This window comes from Procambarus clarkii, chromosome 82 (genome assembly GCF_040958095.1).
Source record: "Procambarus clarkii isolate CNS0578487 chromosome 82, FALCON_Pclarkii_2.0, whole genome shotgun sequence".
Lineage (NCBI taxonomy): Eukaryota > Metazoa > Arthropoda > Malacostraca > Decapoda > Cambaridae > Procambarus > Procambarus clarkii.
Genome location: NC_091231.1, coordinates 5,733,667 through 5,759,792, shown reverse-complemented (window position 1 = coordinate 5,759,792; position 26,126 = coordinate 5,733,667). Strand labels below are relative to the sequence as shown.

The following is a 26,126-nucleotide window of genomic DNA, read 5'->3' as shown; positions in this document are numbered from 1 at the left end:
CTCATCCTGTGAGCGGTAGTTTATTGTGCACCCCATACTCATATGACTTGGCCAAACGTGCCACATCAAAACCACAAGTTGACATTGAATGTGAATTCACAATGAGACAAATAAGAAGCAAAATCAGAAATATTCAGGCACAGGCAGGAGTGGAGAGGAGAGGGATAATGTATGAGAGAAGTCAAACCATGCAACACTACATGTATGCGAGTCAAAACACCCATTTCACTTATGGTAAAAGGAGAAATGCTTGGAGTGACTGTGTACATGCACTTAGGCTTGGGTATAAATATTACTGGGAATATGGGATAGGTGTTCATGATAATGACACGAAGTGTAAACTATGTGGTATGTTAAGGTCTCACACCCTTGCCCATTATGTTCTTGATTGTCCGTTGATTAATGTATATAGAAACACTGAGATAAGGACTGTTCCTGAACAAATAGCCTGGAGGTGTCACAACGGGAAGGTGGATGATATTCTTGAGAGATACAAGAATTTTGCACCAAGACTATAATCTTTTGTTGAATTATCTGCATGTCTCTTGCAAATTGTCTATACACTATACCTAGGCCATAAAAGTATTTGTGTACGTCTGATACCATACTACTTGTGTAAAGGAGGAAATGTATATATTTATCTCTCAGAATGTTTGGTAATATGTTTATTGTTTGTGATGTGTGTGTATGTATGTATTAACACGATGTACTGAACGGGGTGAGAATAGCTTGAGCTACCTCATCCCTTTGTGTGTATTTTACCTCAATAAACTTATTTCAATTTCAATTTCCCATACTCATCCTGTGAGCGGTAGCACAAACAATCACATTAGGCACAGAGGACACACATCTTATCCAGACCTCGTCGGATATTTGACAAAGACTTTTACAAGCCATCTGCACACCTTGTAATTATTTGAATCATAGATAATGAAAAAATCATAGCAGCTTCTCCAACCACTTGGGCTGGACCTGTTTCATGCACGTCGGCGTTCAATCCCCGACCGTCCAAGTAGTTGGGCACCTTTCCTTTCCCCCCGTCCCATCCCAAATCCTTAACCTTACTCCTTCCCAGCGCTATAGTCGTAATGGCTTGCAACTTTCCCTTGATAATTCCCATAATTCCCTTCCCTTCCTATAAATTACGAAATCTTATTATATATTATATTTGATATTTTGTTAATACTTAAAATAATTTAAAAATTAAATATTCCGAGGTAGTTGCTGCTCGTGAGCTTTATTTTATATATATATCATATATATATATTATATATATATAATATAATAATATATATATAATAATTATATATATATATATATACATATATATATATATATATATATATATATATATATATATATATATAATATATATAAGGAAAGCTTGAATGGTCCCAAAACACATATATCACTTCAACTCTATGATCCCCAGGCCGCCAGGGGTCTTCCCTATCAATTTAAGTCATTATGTGTGTATATATATATACGTGTATTTCTTGATCTACTTGAAGCGAAACATAGACTTGGTGCAAGAACGTCAGATATTTTGTCATTAATAATATGATTTAGCATTTCATGCACACGTACGTATATTGAGATTTATTGCTAAATAACTCAATTTTTTTCACTAAAAAATGCAATGATGTAATGAGTGTCCATGTGTATATACAACATCCAAGGTAATTTTATTCAGCCATATGAGTAACATACACAAATGTTAGGAGCGGTACGTGAGGGCGGCCTGTCGCTTCCCCGTCTCACATCCACTGCCACAGTTTCTTAGTATGGGGGTCACCTGGCTGAGAAAGCTGGTTCCATTCTGCCAATCCGGTATTTTATTTAGGTCAAACAATTTTACCATGTTATTAACGTTTCATCTACTGGTTGTAAGCATCCCTGATAATGAACGCGAGTACAGGCGCGCCTGCACCAGTGTGCACGGTGAGATAATGTAACCTTGTGGACAGTTATAAATATTGGTATCTTTGATAATGTGAGTCGGAGCTGCGCCTGCGGGCTGCTTGAGTGACGTGAAATCAGCGTTTTTTTCATATAGTGGAGGATGTAGGTGGTTTCAGGGGGATTGGGGGGAGGGGTAGGGTGTGTACGTGGGGCCAAAGCACGATATTTTTATTTTTTATTTTTAATTTGCTTGAAAGGTAGAATCGATTGGGCGTCGTCATTCATTGTGAGAAAACATATTGCCATAGTAGCATGCACGGTACCAATAGGAATAAAACCCGCTATACCCAGACACAGCTGACTTGCATAACTGGCTCAAGTGAACAACTCGTCAAACAAGGAGATTAGCATTTAACCATCTTTAACAATAGCTTAAGAATGGTATTTATATTTGACAAATAGTTCTACCCTAACTCGAACAATGTGGGATATAATATACTACACGAATATTATATAATGCCTCCTATAGGTAGGCACAGTTTCTCAGATAGTGATCCCGGTGTATTTCCTGCACACAAACTTCTCCAACGCCTCTCAATTCTTCCATCCTGAATCGCCAGACGAATTCTAGTTATTTTTAATAACTAGATTCCAGTTATTTTAATAACTCCTGCTTTTCGTTCGTAATGATTAAGTTACATCGGCTGTAACTACCTTCTACTAGAGAAGAAATTCACCTACTCTTTTTATCATTCTATTCTCAATATCACTGTCACGACGTTTTTGCCCTATGATACCTCTGATTTGTACAAGTATTTTGGGATGATGTTAGGAATACGGTCTCCTCCAGCACCCTCGCAACACAACCCAATGACCCACAGACACATTGGAGGGAAACTTTCCAGTATCAGAGTAGCGAAAAACTGGAATACACTAAGTGAGGTGGTAGAGGGAGACTTCATACACATGTTCAGGACCCTGTATGTTAGTTGACTGACACACGAGAGGCAGGGTCAAAGCGCCGAAGCTCAACCACTCCCTGCATGTGTTTACTAGTTGTGTTTTTACGGGGGTTGAGCTTTGCTCTTTCGGCCCGCCTCTCAACTGTCAATCAACTGTTTACTAACTACTTTTTTTTCCCCACACCACACACACACACACACCAGGAAGCAGCCCGTGACAGCTGACTAACTCCCAGGTACCTATTTACTGCTAGGTAACAGGGGCATTCAGGGTGAAAGAAACTTTGCCCATTTGTTTCTGCCTCGTGCGGGAATCGAACCCGCGCCACAGAATTACGAATCCTGCGCGCTATCCACCAGGCTACGAGGCCCCTGTAAAATGTATACACAGGTGCATGAACTCAATGACCCCTTCTGTTATTAATACTATTTTCACAGCTCTCTTGACTTCTGGGAGTGTTATTGTTGTTTTTCAAGTCTTGAATTGCGATGTGCAATTCACTGCTCCTTTCTATAGGCATTAACAATGGCATTAAACTCTCCTACTAAAGAGGCATGGGTCCATGCCCTTGAGCCTACACACCACATGCTCAGTCCATGCCCTTGAGCCTACACACCACATGCTCAGTCCATGCCCTTGAGCCTACACACCACATGCTCAGTCCATGCCCTTGAGCCTACACACCACATGCTCAGTCCATGCCCTTGAGCCTACACACCACATGCTCAGTCCATACCCTTGAGCCTACACACCACATGCTCAGTCCATGCCCTTGAGCCTACACACCACATGCTCAGTCCATGCCCTTGAGCCTACACACCACATGCTCAGTCCATGCCCTTGAGCCTACACACCACGCTCGACAACCGTCACTCAACCCCCACCAAAATGAAACTCCACCGCAATAAAAATTAATGAATTATACTTTCTCAATTGCCTTTAAATAACCCATTTACCATCTAAACTATATAGAGGCTACAGTCCTATCTTAAGTAATACCGCGTACCTGTAGCGTCCGTCGTTCGCGGTCGGTAGCGGCGGCTGCAGCACACTGTAGGTCAAGCCTAGGCTACCTGTCGTCTGCCACTCTGCCCCGCGCACACTGCCGCGCCCCCCTCCATGCCTCCCTCAAGATAACCATCCAGCCCGTCCTCCTAACGTTTCCCAACGCCAAGAAAACAGTCAATTTAATGTAAGCTTTGAAGGGAAGCATCAGTTTATTGAATGTAAAAAAAAGTTTTTGTAATGAAAGTTGTGCGAGAATATATACTGCAGGGTGGGGGCCCCAGGCGGTGAAGGGGTGGGGTCCCAGACGGGGAGGAGTAGGGTCCCAGGTAAGCGATGATGTCCCAGGCAGTGCTGGGTGAGGTCCCAGTCGGCGAGGAGTAGGGTCCCAGGCGGGGACGAGGAGAATCCCAAGAGGCCCAAGGGAGCGGCCCGAGGCTGCCCACAATAAGGGCCTAGGCTAGCCTTAGTAAGGTCCCAGGTGACTCAATACAGTAACATTGAAGGTCAGAAAGACGAGATAGACAACACCCACGGAATATCTTCAACTACAGAGTATTTCGGTAATAATGCCTGTTTTTCTGTTTTCTGTTTTTTAAACAGAAAATTGGTACAGAACTAATTTTTTACTCGTTTTCAGAGTATATTCCACCTATATAACAAACATTGGGCTATTACAAATGCTTTATTAAACGAGACAAAAAACACTAAATGTTTACTTGTATACATTTTCTTACAAGCACTTGTATTATGTAGGAAAAATGGGACAAAAACCCTGTGTGTATATTTATCTGAATTTACCAGCTTTACTTTGAAATTGAATTGAAATTGAAATAAGTTTATTGAGGTAAAATACACACAAAGGGATGAGGTAGCTCAAGCTATTCTCACCCCATTCAGTACAACGTGTTAATATATACATAGACACACATCACAAACAATAAACATATTACCAAACATTCTGAGAGGTAAACATATACATTTCCTCCTTCACAAGTAGTATGGTATCAGACGTACACACAAATACTTTTATGACCTAGGTATACTGTATAGACAATTTGCAAGACACCTGCAGATAATTCAACAAAATATTACAATCTTGGTGCAAAATTCTTATATCTCTCAAGAATATCATCAACCTTTCCGTTGTGACACATCCAGGCTATTTGTTCAGGAACAGTCCTTATCTCAGTGTTTCTATATACATTAATCAACGGACAATCAAGAATATAATGGGCAAGGGTGTGAGACCTTAACATACCACATAGTTTACACTTCGTGTCATTACCATGAACATCTATCCCATATTCCCAGTAATATTTGTACCCAAGCCTGAGCCGCATGTACACAGAGTCACTCCAAGCATTTCTCCTTTTACCATAAGTGAAATGGGTGTTTTGACTCACATACATGTAGTGTTGCATGGTTTGACTTCTCTCATACATTATCTCTCTCCTCTCCACTCCCGCCTGTGCCTGAATATTTCTGATTTTGCTTCTTATTTGTCTCATTGTGAATTCACATTCAATGTCAACTTGTGGTTTTGATGTGGCACGTTTGGCCAAGTCATCCGCCACCTCGTTGAGCACTATTCCAACATGAGACGGAATCCACATGAATTTCACACTATAACCTTTCAGCTGTATCTCAGTTATTCTTCTCTTACAGTCCTCCACTATAGACATGAAGACTGGGTTTCGACTGTTTAAGGACTCCAGTGCTCCTCGGCTATCGACAAATACAAAAACATTTTTGTCGTCATGACGTACTTCCTCCAAACACGCCAGAATGGCCTGCAGTTCAGCTTGTGTGGATGATATATAATTACTAAGCCGGAGTTCAATTATCCTGTCCACAGTCCCAAACTCCGTACCAGCTTTACTTGTATTAGTAAAGTATTCTAATGCTCTCCAGTGAGAAAACGGCTATTACAAACGTTTGTCTAGAGGAAATACGCAAAAATATTGACTTCTATCACTGCTAATACTCCTTAGTGCGAGGATATCTGTTATCACGCTATTTCCTATGGACGGCGGACAAAAGACACGGTATTAGTCTATACTGCTGTCTCTTGGCATCTCCAGTAGTAAGATAGCCACAGCGAGAGGTCATGTGTGGGAAGATGCCTGGAAAGAATCTCCAGGCTTACAGATATGCTGTTTGATCATACTTTTAAGACGGTGTTAGTATACGTTCTTTGAAATAGGAAATGTCCACGTTTCAATATGGCTTTCTTTTATTTGTAATGGAAATTCCTCGCATTTTTGCTAATATAAGTTTTCATTTTTTTTTAATATTGGATAATATACAAAGTTGCTCATGCACTGAGGTTTATCGTGACATTATTTAACTCTAGACTTTTTTTTAAGGAAATGTTAATTCCACAGGTTTTTGTATGTCTGCCTGCTCCCCCCCCTCCCTCTCTCTCTCCGTGTACTGCAAATGCCTTTTTTTTTTTTTAGGTTTAGTTAAAATTTTGGAAACCGCGTACAACCTCAAACTGCATCTGTGAATTCTGGTGTTAATATTTTTTTCCCCAACAAGGTTTTCACCTTATTATAAATTATATACATACTTTTAAGCACTGTCTAAGCATATCGATGAATCATATTTACCGCACAAATGAACTTTTAAGACAATTTCAAATTACTATTTCATGGCTGCTATTTGTGAAGCTGTTTATAATTACAATAGTTGGCTGCTGTCTCCAAACTGCGCGTTACTGTACACCAGTGTACACGTTGACTGAAGGATGAACAATATCTGATGTACTCCATGTGTCACTTCTGTACACCTGAGTTACTTTACAATTTATTTAAATAGTTTTGTTTTATTACGTTTATAAAACTGTAATATCAATATAGGTATAGGTTCAGTACTAATTGTAATATCGTAACATACTAAGAAGGTTAGGTTGGGTTGTGGTTTTCAATTCAGCTTTTCAAGGTAAACTGAAATATTCACAATAAATTAATGTCACATATGCACTTATTCATAAGCAAGATATTGACTATAAGCAGATGCGAGAACGGGTTGCCCTACAGCCAGGTTGAGAGGCCAGACGGGGGAAGAGAGAGGAAAGAAGGTAGAGAGAGATGGAGGGCGGGAGACGGGAGATGGCAGGGGCAGCAAAGTGAGAGATAATGGGGGGGGGGGAAGGGAGGATGGAGGGAACAGGGGTAGCGAAGATGGGGGAATAGGGGGGGGGGGTGTCTATCCAGGGCACAACCGGGCATCCCTCCAAGTACAGTATATTAATATATCAATCCTTCATCAACACACATCACAGCTCAAAGAACCTAAAAGCTTTAATACCATGGACGGAAGATTATTGAAACGCTGCCCCCAGTGTTTTCCATCTGTATGCTCCTACTGACACACGAACCACCCAGACTGTATCCAAGCGGAGCCCGCCGTCATTCTGGGAAACAACAAAGTCGGGCATAAATAACATTTGGATACCTCACGACCTTGAATCATAATGGTAAACAAGTGGTGTCACTACTGATCATGATGATTCTCAGTCTGTTGGTGACCTTGTGTCGACGCTCATGTCTGTGGAGGCATTCTTGACCGCTGTCACGGCTTCAGCGTCGCCTGCCGTTCGTGCTTCACCTGTAGTGGCAGACGCGGCGCCAGGTCACTCTCCCAGATTACCTTCAGTAAACATCACAGGCATCACACCCTTCACGGTGATATTTTCAAACGAAAAGTTAAGTATTTCCTCCGCCCAGCGTGACACTTTTGTTGTCGTGTCAAAATCATATAATTATTTTCAACTTTACACATCAGAAAATTGTAATGAGCTTATATATAATATCCAAGATTTTAATGGCACTTGAGCGGTTGCCTAGACTACGCAACCAAAATTTAACCAGGACTGGAGTATATGTGGACTCGTACAGGTGACATGCTCCATGGGAACAGCGAGGTAGAGTAGGTGAGAGGTTCTAGTTAAACAATCTGTGACATTCTTGTCATGGACTCAATTCCCACATTACTTTGAGCCTGGCATGGAAGGGTATCAACAAATTTAAGGGCAAAACTATTGTACAGAGTTCACTCTCACCCTTTAGCCATGTCTTCCTCTACAAATTAAATACCAGATACACCGGTTGAGAGACGCATTGACTTCCTGTTCCGTAAGGAAGATGACTGCAACTTACTATTTACTGAAATCAGTCTTACCTGGGACGCGGTCGGGTCAAGACCTCTGCTCCGCACCTTCCCCCTCCCCCTCCCCCCATGCTGGGTACTGAGATGGAGACTCAGTCACCAGTAGAACTGGCTGCTTCCCACGGAGATATTAACATGGACTCTGAAAGCAGCCAGTCAGACGAGGAGGGCGTGTTTCAAGAAGTTCTGACAAGGAATAAGAAGAAACGCAGAAGACAGGATGCAAGGCGTAGTGTGGACAGTAATGGTACACTTAACGGAAACGATAAAAGAATGAAGAACGACGCCGAGACTGATGCAGACAAACGGACGGAACGATGTCAGGAAGGTGAGGATCAGCGGAGATGGAGGCTTCTCTTCCCTGCCTCATGCACGTTGGCCTATCATCAGAAGCTGCTGTGGACCGTCAAACTCGGAAGAGAACACCGCAAGTTCGAGCCCCTGCTGAAGGAAGGTGTAAACAGACCTTACTTAACGGTAGGTTCTAGGGAGGCAGTGACGTTTCTTAGCCAGCAAGGATATGATGGAATTCTTATGGAAATACCGGAGGGGAACGAGAAGCTGACGAAGGTAATTATCTATAAATACCCTCAGATTCTGGACCCCGAGTTTATACTCGACGACCAACGATTTGTGTGGGCCAAGCGTCACCTTATTAAAGGTGAAGCTAGGAGTCAGGTGGTGGCTCTAGTGAGAGGTGACGTACCCGAAAAAGTGTTCATCACCGGGGCTGGCTACAGGCATGTAGCAAAGTATGTGGAAGAGCCCATAATATGCCTGAAATGCTGCAGATGGGGGCATAAATCCTGGAGCTGTCAAAATGATCCACGATGTCGTTTCTGCGGAAAGTCTCACCTCTCTACTGTGTGTAGAAACAGACTGAATCTGGGTGAGAAAATAGTTCCCAGATGCTGCAACTGTGGAGGTGTTCACAATGCGAGCTCGGCTGTGTGTAGCAAGAGGCCGAGTATGGCTGTTCTCCGGCCGGTGAATGTTACAGAGCAAGCAAGAGCTCTTACCCAGACACCGGGAGCACAGCAAAACAGTCTGCCCCAAACAGTGCCAGTGAACCGGACGAATGCGTGGGTAAAGGAGTCACCTTTACTTAGGCAGGCTCCAGCAACAAGCAGCCACGCCACCACTCAGGACTCCGGCAGTGACAGTGTAACGGTGAGTGAAGTGGCTACTGTGGCTCAGAGAGAGGGTCATAATAATATGGTCAAGGAAGTGTGGGCTGAACTTAAAAAAGTTGGTGAGTTCCTCCAAAATCTGGGGCAGAGAATCGAGTCCATCGAGGCTAAATTAAACGTTCAGGAGGTCAAGGAAAATCACAAAACGGTGAAGGATAGTCAGGATATAGTGGTTGAGGACAAAAATGAAATATTGAGTGATGAAATGAAGGAAAGTGAAGTGTGTGTGAATGATGGTAGTCGTAGTGAAAGGAAGAACCCTATAATTACACATAAAATGAAGGAATCATTTGGGCCAACAATGGACATCTCAGGGCTGAAAAAATCTCTTGAGAATCGCAATGTCGCTTTTACTGGTGAACTTGGGAGGAGGTGGGAGATGTTATACAAGGTATGGCTATCATTTAGTGAACTTATTGGGGATGACTTAGGCAATGAATTGATTAATAATGGATCACCCTAGACTGAAAGTGTTGTCATGGAATGTTAATGGTTTGAGAAACAGGGTTACAGATGTTCATTGTTATGTGATGGGAAATGATATTGATGTTGTAGCTCTCCAAGAGACAGGGGATAGGAATGAAGGATTATTGAAATTAAATGGCTATAAAGGGTTTCACCTCTTCGCTGCAAATAACATCAGAGGCACGTCGATTTATGTTAAGAACTCCATACCAGCAGAGTTAGTAGAACCGCCATCAAAAACGCAAGGTATAGAGAGTGTCTGTGTTAAATTATCATTAAGGGAAGGGGAATTTATTGTAGTTAATTTGTATGTATCCAGGAACTGCTTCGACGCTAACTATTTACCTGACTGCATTTATACTAATCCTTCACTGGTCATTGGGGACCTTAATGCTCGGCACACAAGCCTTGGGACAGTGGGTAGTATTAATGCTAATGGGGTCAAGTGGTTACAGTTTCTACAAGATCATCCAGATACCTGTCTCTTGGGAAACAATGAACCAACTCACATCAGGGGAGGACGGCTTGACTATGCCTGCGTTTTAAACTCTCAGGGGATTATGGGGGAGGCTCGGGTTGTTCGGGAACTACTTAGTGACCACTTTGCCTTGAACGTTGAATTACCACTGGGGAAAAAACAAGTCCACTTTCAAAGGAAAAGGCTAAATATTAAGAAAGATATGAAAAATTATTTTATTCAAAATATGGGAGATTGGTATCAACATTACACGCCGCTCTGCGTTGATAGTTTTTACGAGGACATGGTCGAGAACATAGAGAAATTAGTACAGAGGGAAAATAACGGGGGCAGGGGAAGCAAGACGCACGGACCTAAGAAATTTAAATATTCCAATGATCAGCAAGTCAAGGGATGGGAGAGAATGCTACGGGGTGCGCATAAAGCATGGTTAAAAAATGGAATGAGGGATGAAGAGAAAAATACAATGTTGGAAGTGGCTAGGGAATGCAGTCAGGTGAGGAAGGAGGCGCGGGACAGATACTGGCAAGACTTTGCTCAGGCCATTGGTAATACTAAGAACCTTAAAGACATATGGAGAGCAGTAAATAAAGTCAGGGGTTGTAAGACCAAATTCATTGCTCACTCAGATCCAGGGAAAGTTGCTAATGAGTTAGTAGATAAATGGGCAAGTGCTGCTGGTATGGAGTCCTTACCTGCAGACACGAGAGTCATCATTGAGTCATGGGAAAATATTAGAAATGGAGTAACTTTATGTGCCTTAAATACAAGATCTATAGCATGCACTGAGATAACCCACGATGAGCTACTGGATGCTATAAAAAGTGGCAGCTCCACTGCTCCGGGAAAAGATGGAGTAACGTATGACATACTTAATTATTTAGCCGGTATGAAACCTAATCCCTTACTTGATTTGTTTAATATGAGTTATAGAGAGGGAAAGTTACCAAGAAAATGGAAAGAGGCTGTCATCATTCCTATCCCTAAGTCAAACGGAGGCTACAGACCTATCTCCTTAATATCCTGCTTTTGTAAAATGATGGAAAGGATTTTGTTAAATAGGCTACTCTACCTTGTAGGTGATAACATGTCCAATAATCTCTTTGGTTTTATCAAAGGCAAAAGTACTGCGGATTGTCTCTTAAAGTGTTTGTCTAATGTGGATGACAATTGTAGAGTTTTTGTTGATCTACAAGGAGCGTTTGATAAAGCCAATGGGGAAGTAATCTTATACGAATTAGCCAATCTGGGAATAACAGGGAGATTGCTACACTGGATAAGGGATTACCTGCAAGGCAGAAAAGGTCAGGTGTATTACCAGGGATACATGTCTGAGGAACGGAGGTTTCAGTTAGGTACCCCACAAGGGGGAGTATTAAGTCCCACCTTATTCAATGTATTAATGAACAGATTAGCATCAGAGATGTATCCTCCAGGGGTCACGACGATCATATATGCTGATGACATTCTTATACAAGGCACTTCTGGGAACAAAATTCAAGATGCTCTTAACATACTTGGTACAACCTGTCACAAGTTAGGCTTAGTTATAAATGCAGATAAAACCAAATACGAGTATAGGAAACGAAGAAATATAACACTTACTCTAAATGGTGTGGAACTGAGCCGTGTACAGAAGTACAAGTATCTGGGCATGTATGTTGGATACACATGTGAGAGTAAAAATGCTGAAATAAATCATATCAGCACCTTATGTAAAGCCCGTCTGCATCCTCTAAAAGCACTGGCTTTTTCTGGTAAAGGTGTTGGGGTACCTATCTTGCGGATGTTATACATAAGCACTGTTCGCTCCCTGATAGACTACGCAGCACCCGTATTGTCTTACACAGGCCAAGGCAGAATTCAAAAAATAGAGCTGATACAGAACGAGGCTATGAGGATTATTCTTGGATGTCAAAGAAATGCAATGATTGAAATAATGAGAATGGAATTAAATTTACAGAGTGTGTGTGATAGAGTCCGTGACATTAACACTAGAGTATCTATTCGTTTCATGCGGAGAAAAGGAGGGGATAAGCTGTTTGAGAGCGTTCAGACCTGCTTGAGTGACGTACACACTTCCAGGAAACTGAGGGAGACACGCTATACGAGAGGATTAGCTCATGACCTCAGGGAATACGACGTACTTGACTGCTGTAAACCCTCTCGAAAGTGTAATATGTCTGCTCCCTGGAAAGTACAGAAAATAGACGTCGAAATTGTACCCCTCAAGGTGAAAAAGATTCATCATGAACCGGGACAATTACGGTGTTTGTATGGAAGCATGATATCTCGGTTACCAAGAGGCAACAGTTTACATGTATATTGCGACGGGTCGGTGGCGGAGGATGGCAGGGCAGGGTGTGGTGTCCTAATAAGGGATTATACGGAGTTTGGGACTGTGGACAGGATAATTGAACTCCGGCTTAGTAATTATATATCATCCACACAAGCTGAACTGCAGGCCATTCTGGCGTGTTTGGAGGAAGTACGTCATGACGACAAAAATGTTTTTGTATTTGTCGATAGCCGAGGAGCACTGGAGTCCTTAAACAGTCGAAACCCAGTCTTCATGTCTATAGTGGAGGACTGTAAGAGAAGAATAACTGAGATACAGCTGAAAGGTTATAGTGTGAAATTCATGTGGATTCCATCTCACGTTGGAATAGTGCTCAACGAGGTGGCGGATGACTTGGCCAAACGTGCCACATCAAAACCACAAGTTGACATTGAATGTGAATTCACAATGAGACAAATAAGAAGCAAAATCAGAAATATTCAGGCACAGGCGGGAGTGGAGAGGAGAGAGATAATGTATGAGAGTAGTCAAACCATGCAACACTACATGTATGTGAGTCAAAACACCCATTTCACTTATGGTAAAAGGAGAAATGCTTGGAGTGACTCTGTGTACATGCGGCTCAGGCTTGGGTACAAATATTACTGGGAATATGGGATAGATGTTCATGGTAATGACACGAAGTGTAAACTATGTGGTATGTTAAGGTCTCACACCCTTGCCCATTATATTCTTGATTGTCCGTTGATTAGTGTATATAGAAACACTGAGATAAGGACTGTTCCTGAACAAATAGCCTGGATGTGTCACAACGGAAAGGTTGATGATATTCTTGAGAGATATAAGAATTTTGCACCAAGATTGTAATATTTTGTTGAATTATCTGCAGGTGTCTTGCAAATTGTCTATACAGTATACCTAGGTCATAAAAGTATTTGTGTGTACGTCTGATACCATACTACTTGTGAAGGAGGAAATGTATATTTTTACCTCTCAAAATGTTTGGTAATGTGTTTATTTGTGATGTGTGTCTATGTATATATTAACACGTTGTACTGAATGGGGTGAGAATAGCTTGAGCTACCTCATCCCTTTGTGTGTATTTTACCTCAATAAACTTATTTCAATTTCAATTTCAATTCAATTTACTGAAATTGAACGGCACTGTGTTTGCTTTCTCTGGTACTAGAATGTTGTATTTAATTTTATAACATAAACTATGTCACTGGGAAACTTCATAGTTTACGGACCAACACTATTTTTATTCCTCAATCTCTATTTGTATTCCTAAGTCTAACCAGCAGAATGCCTTCTGGCCCATTTTCCTTTACTAGTCTTTGTAAAATTATCTAGAGGACAGCTCTTAGCCGTGTTCTACATATAATGAGAGACTTGTTGCTTTCCTGACCCTGCACACTGAAAATTCGTATATACTGTACTTTCCTGGATCTAAAGTCAGCCTTGACATTGCCAACCGGCATGTCATCCTGAGTGGATTCGCCAGCATGACTGCCGGAGGCTGGCTTCTTTACTAGATAAGAGATTATTTATCCAATCAGGATTTTTTTGTTACACAGGTAGATACAGAAGAAAACGACTTCCCACTCCCATTGTAACCCTAACCCTACTAGTTTTTCTCCTGAAACGTAATCCACCAATCGGTTTATAACTAGTTCTCAATTCTGCTGTGTGAACAAGGGTGAACAATTAAGCATTGGTGCCCCGTCAATCGTCCCTGGGGTCAAGCGGAACGTGTGTGTGCATGTGTGTGTGCTTAAGTAGATATGGTTGCTTGTGTGTGTGAGAAAGTGTTTACCTATCACCAGTGGCGTATCTAAGGTATGGCAGGCTTTATCTATGGTATGTTCGCCAGTTTATTGTGCCCGAGACACACTTGAAGGCATCGCCACTCACCAGTTTTTATTAAAGATAAAAAAGCTATCCTCGGATAATAAATAAATTATTTTCTTCAGATGTATGATCTGTCTTTAATTATCATGGGCGAGTAGCACTAGAATGTCCAGGCAATTAAATACGTACACAAATAATGAGGTCAAAAATACAGTGGTGAGAGCTACATGACTACATACCTCACTGTACCACTGCTCAGTGCTAATTGGCAGCAAAGCCATTATCCTGCACAAACTAGGGAGGTAGTCTAGAATTTTGTTAAAAATATATGAAATTTAATGTTCTTATTAAAAGTGCCACTTCCTCATTTCAGAGCACTGTGTAAGAAGGAAAGTGGCGCTCAAGGACGGAAGAGGCGAAAGTTAAAGACGAAGAAAGCCAAGAAGTCGAGCCAAGTCTTATGTCTTTCCTTGAAAAGCCCGGAATAAGTAGTTCGAGAAGATCCGTGGAGTCGCCTGCACCTGCTACAAGTGATTCCCACGGTGGATCAAGTACATAGGCGTCACTTTCAGGGGAGGAAGTCAAATAAATGCGAGTACGAGGAGATTAAGAGTGAGGCCGCCAGAGAGCACGTGAACACGGCAGAAGGGGAGGACGTTGGTGGTGGCGATATTGAGTTTATTTACAAGACTCAAACTGACGAAACTGAACCTTGTGAACTGGGTGGCGTCAGTCTGTCATACCAGATGTGATTGAAGAGCATGACATTTGGACTTCTGAAATCCGAAAAGGACACTGGAAAAGCAATTATGTCTGACGAGATGAGAACAGAATAAAGCTGCTTTGAAGTATTTCCAGAAAAAATATCTGTTTATGCCCCGCTTAGTGAACAAAACTTGGATCAAGAGGAAATTGGGAAATGGTCGTGGCGAGAAGGTGGCTCGCTCATGGCTGATCTGTTCCCCTTCTAAACTCTGCATTTTGTATCTTTTGTCATCTCTATTCTCAGTTAGATCAATTCTCATTGGAGCAGGAAAGCGGATTTAACCGGAGGAAAACATCTGAAAGGATGAATGTTCATGAAATGTTTAGAATTATCGGGAGTTCTTCATACAGTGGAAAGAAATTTAACTGAAAACAGGAGTCTAGATGCGGAACTTCAGTTACATATTGAGAAGAAAAAGAGAAGTGGCGTGATATTTTGACGCAATAACATCCATAGTGTTCGCCAGAGTTTACTGATAAGCATTCGTAAAGCCAAGTACTATGGTCTCATTTTCGGCTCGAATCTTGACCAGGTACGCTGTGTGCATATGTCAGAAACAGTGAGGCACGTGACAGTTGATTTTGATAGGAAAACAGTCCGTGTTAGAGTCCTTCCATTATGTTATCCAAATAAGCCATAATGATGCCGCGAGCTTGGTTGAATACTAAATCTAGAAACAGCTAGGTAAGGACAAAATGAAGCTACAAGATTGTCGGTCACTACTATGACAACACTGCTGTGGTGGCTGGACACAGAAGTGGTAAGAGAGTAAGAGAAAAACAACCTGGCAGTGTTTGTGAATTGCGACGATCACTCTCGCCCAACTTAGTGGGAGTGCATACAGCGAGTAGGATGAAATGATGGTCACTTTTTTTGGAGTCATCGAACCTGTGTTCTTCTCTCGCTCAACACAACGCTGGGAAACTAAAAAAAAAACGCCAGGCCTGTGGTTATTAAATCACAGTTAAAAACATCTGGAGATAAGGGGACTTGGTAACATCACCAGCATGGGTTTAGGGACGGTAAATCTTGCCTCAGGTTTAATAGATTTCTATGACCAGGCAACACAAATTAGACAAGAGAAGGATGGGCAGATTGCATATTTTTGGAGTGCCATCTGGGTGTTTGGTCTTGGTCTGGAAGATGGCAGATTGATTGATTGATGAAGATAAAGCCACCCAAAAGGTGGCACGGGCATGAATAGCCCGTAAGTGGTGGCCCTTTTGAGCCATTACCAGTATCAAGAGCTGATACTGGAGATCTGTGGAGGTGCGACTGCACCCTGCGTGACGGGAGATGTCTCCCGTCCACACATACACTGATTGAAGATTAAGCCACCCTAGAGGTGGCACGGGCATGAATAGCCCGTAAGTACACATACACAACTATGCAATAGTCAAATATGTTAAGTATATCCCATGGAGAGTTTAGCAAGTTCCTGAATATTTTGTGTATAGCATAAATGTACGCACCGCTAATTATCCCCTCGATACATATTAAGCCTTAAAGTAAACAGCTCATTATTTGTTGACGCTCAACTGTTTAAAATACTATAAAAATGCAGAGGTGTTGGTTGGCAGTGTTGTGGAGTGGCGGGTCACAATTATAACCTGTTGTCACTGCCAGGGATACTGGCAGTCCCAGACACTACCACCAACCTCACCTGCTTCACACTCTCCAACACTGAGCGAAACGTTTCACGTAACTGAGGAAAGCACAGGAAGTGAATCAGTGGGAAGATTACTTACCGTAGTATGATAAGCAGGGGTGACGGGCAGCCAACGTGCAGGGCCAAGCAGCTGGTGACGTGCCAGCTTCCCCCCAGCTCTACTTACCAATCTCCACCAGGAAATGTCTACATTTTCGTCCACACGAATGAATAATTCAGCTTCGCTTTATGGCGATGGCTTATATCCGCTTATATATATTCAGTCTTGTTATTTTAGCCTTGCTTCAAATTGTACATAAAGTATACTATATAAATTTAGTCATTCTACTAAATCTAATATTTAGAATTTGATGAGAAGCAAGTGGTGATAAACACATTACAAATGAGAAATATGAAAATATAAGAACTATAAGGCGTAATCTGGCTACTTGCCATTCTGTCTTCCAATTGGTTGAAAGTAGTACCACCCCATGACGTAATTGGTGGATTATGGGGTGAGGCAGAGGAGATGGGTGATTGGCTGAGAGAGCGGGTGGGGCAAAATAAAAATATTTGATTGGTTGTTGCGGGGAGGTTTGGTCTGGGTACATTTGATCGATAACCAAGGATATCAAGATTTACAACACAATTAATTTGAAGACATCAAAATGATTTAAATTGCTATTTTTTCCCTTAATTTGCTAAGTTATCAATCAAAAATAAATCATAACCGGATATAATTTAAGAATTAATAACACTTAAAAACCCCATTAGGAGAATGGTGAATGAACAGAATCCGTGAATCCGCGGAGCCATATGATCCTTGAGGTCCACCTCGAGGTGGACCAGTCGGTGAGCAGCTGTTGCCAGGGGAATATACTTGCTTTGGGTTTCCACTCAACTGAGGGAGGGAATGGTTCTCACGCTGACAGTTTGCCTACTATAAGTACTGTTGCCTTGGCTTACCTCACCACTGCCGCTCACTGGATGGGTGCATAGTAGGCAAGTTAAAATTATTTGTAACTAGTTCATTGCATATGTAAATTGTTTAGCAAAAATAACATGATGATCCAGTGTGTGAGAAGGTGAATTTACCTTAATTTTTCACTCAAAAGATAGCAATGCTATTTGCACAAGTTACAAAATGCAAATAACTTTTATTGCTATGTTTATGCATACTATTTATTTAACCAGTCCTTTGGAAGGAAATACGCTCACAGGACTGGATTGAGAACGACTACTTAATTATAGTGCTATTATCTACTCTCATATATATGGTTAGGTTAGGTTTCATTACCTTTGGTTACGTTAATACGGTGAATTATTGACGGTAATGTGAAATATGAAATTCGAAAATTATTTCAGTGTACCCAAGAAATCCGTTTAGAGAAAACCAACACTTTCAAAGAAAATGTTTTCAGCATTTCCGTTTTTACGTTTTAAACCAATGATTTTTAATACAATAAAGTTGTAACTTGAGAATAATCTCAAAGGTTTACTTGCTAGTTAATATGTAGACTATTACTGGAACCGTAATATACTTCAACTATCGCAAATATCTAGATAACTTTCCAGGTGGTTTGAGGGGGTATATATGTGGCTTCTCATGTTTTTTTCAGTTTCTAAAACATATTTTTATTACACAGAAGTTCTCTTATTGCTTCTTTCTCTGCAAAGTGTTGCAGCATTTTATGTAAGTTTAAGCTGATTTGCACCTTAAATATTTTGCCACCAATATTTTCTGAGAATGTGCCTGGTGTTTTACTTGCATCAAGGAGGAGTCGTGGGAAAAAATAATGTGGCATTCATTATTGAACTAATGGGGGGGGGGGGAGGCATACTGTACTTAATGTCGACTTGTATCTGTATTGTCACAAAGAATTCAGCCGACATTAACGTGCTAGTTAGTGTTAGTTTATGACCTGTCTTTACAGGTTTGGCTGTTATAGAGGGTAGTTTATTTGACAAGACGGCCCCTTGAGCGCGGGATCCAACTGGGAACATTTGGCCCAGTTGGTTTAAAGCCGTTAATGTCCCTAGGCCAGCGACTGTATTTCCCTAGTATTAAATCCACAACAATTGTACGAGAAAATCAATAATATCCGTGACGAGGATTAGAATCTATCTGGGTATTCCCAAACAATTAAGCGTCTTGGACGACTACTGATTTTCTTATTGATACACCACGTTAATGTGATTTCTCTGCATTTTCTAACTCGTGGTTACCCATTTACTATTAGGTAAAAGAGGCATTAGGTTAAAAGAAAAAAGCAACACAAGTGTGTCTTGCTATTATTGGAATCGACCTTCCAGTTGTGAACCGACAGCCTGTTCAGTATTATATATAGGTCTCGATGAGATCAATCCTATAATGTCTGGTTTTAGTCCTGTGGCCCTCAACTGTTCTTGGTATGAGAGTTTACTTAGTTCTGGGATCATTTTTGTCGCTCTGTGCTGAACTTTCTGATGTCTTATTTTTGAAGGTGAGGTCTCTATACGAGACCTCTTGGCTACAGTAGTCTAGATGGGTGCCCACCAGAGACTAATTGTACAGTTGAATATTACAGGTTTCTTTTCCTTATAGTCAAAGGTTCTTTTGACAATTCCTAAGGTTTGGTTAATGAAGGTGAATGATTCCGTTCCTTGGACTTCTCTCCATGAACTTGCGGATATGCGAGGCTAGGCTGATTGGGCGGTAGTTTTCTTCTCAGATCTTTCTGCCTTTTTTAAAGATGGAGGTAACATTTGCACATTTCTAATTTTGGGGTCTTGCCCTTGGTCCAGAGATTTCCTGGATAGGAATTTCACTAGTATACAGTTCTTCAGTCAGTTTCCAAACCAATATACCCCAATATCTCGTCCAAAAACAAAACCTATCCAACCTGAGGCATTGCTTCTGTTTCTCTGAAGACTGAAACCGAGGACGAAGTTGTCCACCTCATCACCTAACCATGAATTAGTGACGCGCACATCACCCACTGTGTATGTGTATTATATAGTTTGTGTGTCGTTTCCGTTTACGGGCTCGCCATAGCCCGTGCTACATAGACATTTAGTTCTGAGTACCTAAATCTAAAACAACAACAACATCCCGTTGTTAGCGAGACCCAGCTACATAGGGAACACGACAAAGTGTTTTGTAAGTATTTTCTACCATAGTGTACAGAGATGGCCCTCAGGTAAATACAATGCTAAAAAACATACATGCATTAGTTTTTACAAGATATACCATATTATGGAATGTGGAATAGGATAGGATAGAACAGACCACACAACCTACACAAATTGTTAAAAAGCTTTGAAAAATTATGATAAAAAAAGGATCTAGGGTTGGTTCTAAATAGAAAACCATAACCCAAGGACAACATGAAGAACTTTGTGCGAGGAGCCTATACTTTGCTTTCCCATTTCAGAATTGCTTTTAAATACATGGATAATGAGATACTAACGAAATTATACACGCGAGACCAAAGTTGGAATATGCAGCGGTTGTATGGTGCCCATATCTCGAAACATATCAATACTCTAGAAAAGATGCAAAGACATAACTAAATGGCTTCCATAACTGAAAGACAAGAACTAAGAGGAAAAGTTTGATATGCTAATTTTATTTAGGGAAAGGTACATGCATACTCAATAAGCACAGTGTTTTAGCCAAGGGTCATTATATATGTCAAAATTAGAAGATAAAAGAAAGAGGCGATATGATCACCACGTACAAAATAGTAATTGGAATGAATAAAATTGACAAGGAAGAATTCTTTAGACCTGGAATTTCAAGAACAATTAGATATCATTGATTTAAGGTAAAACAAGGCTGCCGAAAAAATATAAGATAATATAACTTGAGCAAACAATAGTAGACGGTTGTAACAAGTTAAGTGAGAAAGTGGTAGACCAAAACCATCAGTAGTTTCAAAGCATTATACGACAAAGAGTACTTGGATGATGGGATACTACGCGCGTAGCTCTCATCCTGTAACTACACTTGGGCAATTACATACAATACAAACACCTACCGCTGTCCTACACTGGGGAAAGGGGGTTGAGATCTATCCTCTTACATATGATAGTTAGTTATTGAGTAATTAACCACAGAATGGCAGGGCTGTTATTTTCTAGGCATGTGAAAGAGTTTGAATTTGGCGGCATATTAAGATGACGGGAGGACGGACCAATCAGCGGGCGTGATGTCCGCGCCTTGCACCGTCCCACTCTCAGTAATGGCTGACAGTGTTGAGGCCAAGATACGGCAAGTGTGAAAAGCTATATTTCCAGTGAATCCCATACAGGGATCGACTATTTTCACAAACACGGTCCATTGTCAAGGTAAGAGGGAGATGCCTGGAGTGCGTGGATGTGCGTGAGGAGCGTGTAACAGGTGTTAGCAGGGAGCAGCTAGCCTCGTACAGTGGTCTTCCTATAGCCATAGTGGTAGGGCCGAGAGAGGCTGGCCAGCTGGGCAAAAGTTGCCACTTCCTCACCTCGCTATCCTCTATTTTAGATTTGCTTCCCAAGACACTTCACCATACGAATAAAATATCTTAGCACTGTTGTTTGTATTGTATTAGACTATGCCATTTCAGTAGGAAATGTGTGCTTTTTACCCCCGAAATATTAGGAGTGTGGTGCGAGAGATGGCAACGCTGGAGGAGTCAAGATGGAGTCTGGGCGAGGCTAGAGACCTCACGAATTTGCTGGCCAAATTCATTCAAAGATTAGACGTGCGGCTGGTCAGAGCTCGCGAGGACACCCACCCACTTGTCCGGGGCTCCTCCAGTTGCCCAAACTTGTCGAGTACACGGCAGTGTACTGGGTAATGGCGGGGAGTATTACAAGGCAGCCACTAGACTGCGTCAGAGCAGACAGCATCCAGGAAGAGACAGGAATGGCAGGGTCTGGCGCTCTTGCCCACCATTAACTTGGCCTCTGTCTCTGGATATATTGGAATCGGGTTCCTGGAAACTGACGGGACTTAAGTCTGCCTGGATTCAGCTTTTATAGATCATTTAAGCCCAGTTCTGACGTCCTCTAAACTGAAACATAGAACCTGCAATCTTGGTTATCTTGTAGCACGGTGCTGTCCTGTGTCACGTCAAGGTAAAATGTGTACCTGAGAGTTTGCCAAGTGTGGCCAGCACCTTGTGGGACTTCTATAAGCTAAAAAAGTACAGGCTTCCTGTTCCTGCCAGTTATTAACAGGTTCCCACCTACTTCAAGTGCTAATTCATATTGCACTTTGTCGGGGAGTGGAAGCCTGTCTGTACATTTACTTTAGGCATGTATCGAGGTCCTTACAAGGTGCAACTACTGACCCACTCCAGGATGAGACCCCACGACAGTTCATAAACTCGCGGTTACCTACTTACTGCTAGGTGAACAGAGGCATTGGGTGAAAGAAAACTTGCTCGACCATTACTGACCCGTCCGTAATTCCGTATCGTGAATCTAGAACGTAGCCTCTATTACCGAAACCCGTGGAAAATACGTCAGATTTTAACATTTAAATCTAAAAATCTTTTTCCATTCATGGCTTAATTTTTAAATGTCTTCCCTTTTGACAAATTGTTTTTTGTCAACTTTTGTCTTCATTTATAGGATTTGAGGCATCTATGGGAAGGGGGCAAGGCACCATGTACGTATGGTATACGGTGTTAAAATACGAATTAACATGGTGTATTTTAATTCGTGCCATGTAACACGAATTTAAATACTATTTTTTTAAAGATGACGGGATTAAAATGGTTTACCTTTGTCGAGAACAGAAAGGCCTCTTAGGCTTAACGGGGTTCGTAGCTGAGGTGACTCCAGACCTGACCTGACCTTCCTCGGGACGCAACCCACAACATTCTGACTCCTGGGTGCCTATTTACTGCTAGGTGGACAGAGACATCATATAATTCAACATAAAGGGAAACATTTGTTTGGAAACAGATTTATAAAACAATTATGGCGTGACCACTTCTGGAAGGGAACTATCAGGAGAAAGGACCAAGCCATTACGACTATAGCATTGGGAAGGGAGAAGGATTGGTGCCCAACCACTTGGACGGTCCGGGATTGAACGCCGACCTGCACGAAGATAAACCGTCGCTCTACCATGCAGCTAAAGTGGTTGAACCACTTCGAGAGTTGTCTCAAACTCGTCGCCACCGCCAAGTTCACAAGTGCCGTTTTTGTTTTAACAAACAAAAATAACTTTATCGAATCTTCCTTTACGATTTGACCATATTTCTGCCAGAGAGACTGCGCGCGCACAACGATAATGGACACACCTTCAGGAGGACATTTCTACTAAGGGGAAAATTTAACACTGCGACAAAAATAATCTCAAAATTAAGAAGGAATAGTTGAGGGGTCACAGGACTAACACTGCAAAAACAAAAAACAAAACAAAAAATTACAAGGCTGATCTCGTCGAAACCAAATACACTTACTAAACATAAAGGATATTAATCCAAACCATATCTTTATAAAACGTCAAAGGTAATGCATACAAGGGGCAACAGCTTCAAGCTCAAGACGTCATAATGTAGAAAAATTGATGCTTCTTCACCCATAGTTTAAAAACCCATGGAACCACCTACCCGCCGAAACCGTAAATTCCAAGTAGTACATGCTGCAGTTCAAAATCTAGTTTGATAAAATCTTCAGGAACAGGGGAGATCTTTGACAGGCTACAACAGCAGCTGTGGCCCTAGAGTAAATTCGGGTAAATAACCAGTACACATGTTAAGTGTTTACAACTCGTTACTTCCAAGATTAACTCCTTCATCTGGGAATCAGACATGCTGGATATAAATGTGCATCTGTAACTAAATAAATATGGACTTTTGGAGACATAAGAATAGTTATAATATCAATATAAACTGCTAATAAAATTAAGAGAAGCCAATGATTGCTTAAAGCAAGATGTATGTATATATTTTCATATTAACTGCAAAATGAAGGTTGTCAAAATTTATATATTATAGGGCAACAGATGAAATGAATTCATGGCAACTCGAATACAGTATTCACATCTAAGCCAGTGAATATTAACTAGGACCAAATTGTAGCCTAACATTTTTCCCATATAACTTTTGAAATCTTATTCTCAGGTGGAATGTGTGTAATATAAAATACACAACAAACTCCTTACCTACCTTCACTCAGGCCACTATTTATTAATTAAAGTACAAATTATAAATGGCTATAACTAAATTATTATTGCAGAAACCGAATAATCATTTCTGGTTATGGTTAAATTTCGGTATTAAATATTTTCAGTGTGGTGCAACACTGGATTTGTTTTTAGTAAAAATATTTTACTACTTAATATCAATATTTGAAGTTTCAAACTAAAATATTGTGGAAATGAGTAAATAATTTAAAATGATTAAACTGGTAATTATCTGAAATGTGGCATTTACAGTCTTGAAAATATGAGATCCTACATTTAACAATGTTTATAATGAGAATTATAAAATCCACTAGGGTAGTGAGGTGGGTGTAAACCTATGACCAAGGCAATGCCAAGTCGCATATTCTACCACTATACCACTGCTGAATTGTAAAAGTCATACAACCGGATTTCTACTGAAATCACAGGAAGTCTGTCCAAGATTTTACATATGACCTTACAAACACTGGTGAAAGAGCAAAGTGGTCCAACACCTTATGCCCTAACATCAGAAGCACACAGAAATAAGGTGTTGGACCACTTTGTGTGAGGTCATATGTAAAATCTTGGACAGACTTCCTGTGATTTCAGTAGAAATACGGTTGTATGACCTCTACATGTCACCGGTGGTAGAGTATTCGACTTGGTTGTAGGTTTGCACCCACTTCGCTTCCCTAGTGGATTTTCTCATTGATAATTGTTAATGTGATTTCTGTGTGAATGTTTATACTGTATCTTAACACTAAATATTATAAATACAGTACAGAACACCCAGAAATAATGATTTATTAGTGATACATAATAATTCAATTTATAATATTTGTATTTTAATAGTTTGTCCCATGAGGATACATTTTCATCTGCACTCTGCTGTACAGTGCATATACTAGGAGCACAAAAGCTGGATACTTACCATAATTGGAATTGGTTATATTTAATATGTTGTATGTCTTGTCTTTCAAAGTTTATGTATCTTATTGGATTTCATTATTTTACAATTTATTTTGTATAGTATTGCCACTAATTGAAAAATGTTTTTCAATATACAGTATATCTTCAAATTAAACTTCATAATCAGATTAGTTATATTTCACCATGCATTGTAAGTGACTTTAAATTAATTGTTGCCTCCTATCTTTTTAAAATGTACCTATGTCATTAAAATTGCAGCAATTACTATTGTTTCATTTATCTTTTTCATTTATTTATCATGTTGTAATGGGCATTATTTTTGTTATACTGTACTGTACAATATATAACATGCAGTACTATAATTCTAATTGTTGGGATTAGCTTATTATTACTTTCTTACATGAATGAGTTATGTACAGTACTTGAACTGTAAATTTTCAGTTTAAATATACATCCACCTACGAATAAATTTACTGAATATTTTGTACTGTACTGTATTTATAAAAGAGAATGTCTTGTCTGTCTGAGGTTGGAAGTTGGGTGCTTGCGGCTAGCCTCGCCCAAATTTCTAAGATGACACATGGGAAGGGGGGGTGGGATGTTATGTGTCATAGGCCAGTTAGGTATGACCCCAGTGTCACGCTTTAAGAAATAGCTGCATCTTAAGTGATCCCCCCCAGCAATTTTCATGTTCAAGTCTGAAATTGAGGTTGTGTTTTCCATAAATTATTTAGCATTTTTTTCAGCATTTCGTAATATTAATTTTCAGTGTGTGTGAGGGGAGGGGGGGGGGGAGAGAAGGGGAATGAGAGAGAGGGAAATGGGAAGAGATGTCCAGGCACACCTAAATACCCCCATCTAGTGAAAGATATATTAATTAAAATTAAATTTAAAATGTCATTTTTATAATGGTAGTTTATAGATATTGGTTACAATAAATGATTATGGTAGTGGGTGGAATTGAACTCGCATCTCTCATCTCCCCAGACTCCCACACTACCCACTGTATTCTGATGAGCTGAAGAGCTTATCTTGACCAGATGTTCTACTAGATTTGGAATTTGGAAGGCACCAGCTAATTTTCAGGTATCTAATTATAGGTAAACAGAGGCTTCAGGCAAAGGAAATGTGCCCAGCATTATCTGTCTTGCCCAGGGATCGAATCTGGGATCCTCAGTTTAGAGTCAAGGACATTGACCACTGTACTACTGGACCCATATTAATGTGAATAAGGCAATTGATAAATAAATAGGATTCATTTGAGGTTTACTGGATATAATTTTATGTATGAAATTTTCCATTATCCTTG

The 26,126-nt window shown here is 40.7% G+C and overlaps 2 protein-coding genes across 5 annotated transcripts in view; one reads left to right on the top strand and one right to left on the bottom strand.

Moving 5' to 3' along the window:
* The window catches only part of LOC123764363 (cytosolic 10-formyltetrahydrofolate dehydrogenase), a 55,566-nt gene extending 38,579 nt beyond the window's left edge, over nt 1-16,987 (bottom strand). Inside the window, exon 1 of one of the 2 annotated variants that reach the window (XM_045752056.2) lies at nt 16,844-16,987. The gene's annotated coding sequence lies outside the window, so the exon portion shown is untranslated. Of the gene's footprint in view, nt 1-3,871; nt 4,020-16,843 lie in introns of those variants that run through there. The other variant, XM_045752054.2, reaches the window with a different exon arrangement.
* A 2,428-nt stretch (nt 16,988-19,415) lies between these two features.
* The window catches only part of LOC123764362 (uncharacterized), a 36,898-nt gene continuing 30,187 nt past the window's right edge, over nt 19,416-26,126 (top strand). Inside the window, exon 1 of one of the 3 annotated variants that reach the window (XM_045752049.2) lies at nt 19,416-21,072. The gene's annotated coding sequence lies outside the window, so the exon portion shown is untranslated. The remainder of the gene's footprint in view (nt 21,073-26,126) is intronic. The other 2 variants (XM_045752051.2, XM_069315981.1) reach the window with 2 other exon arrangements.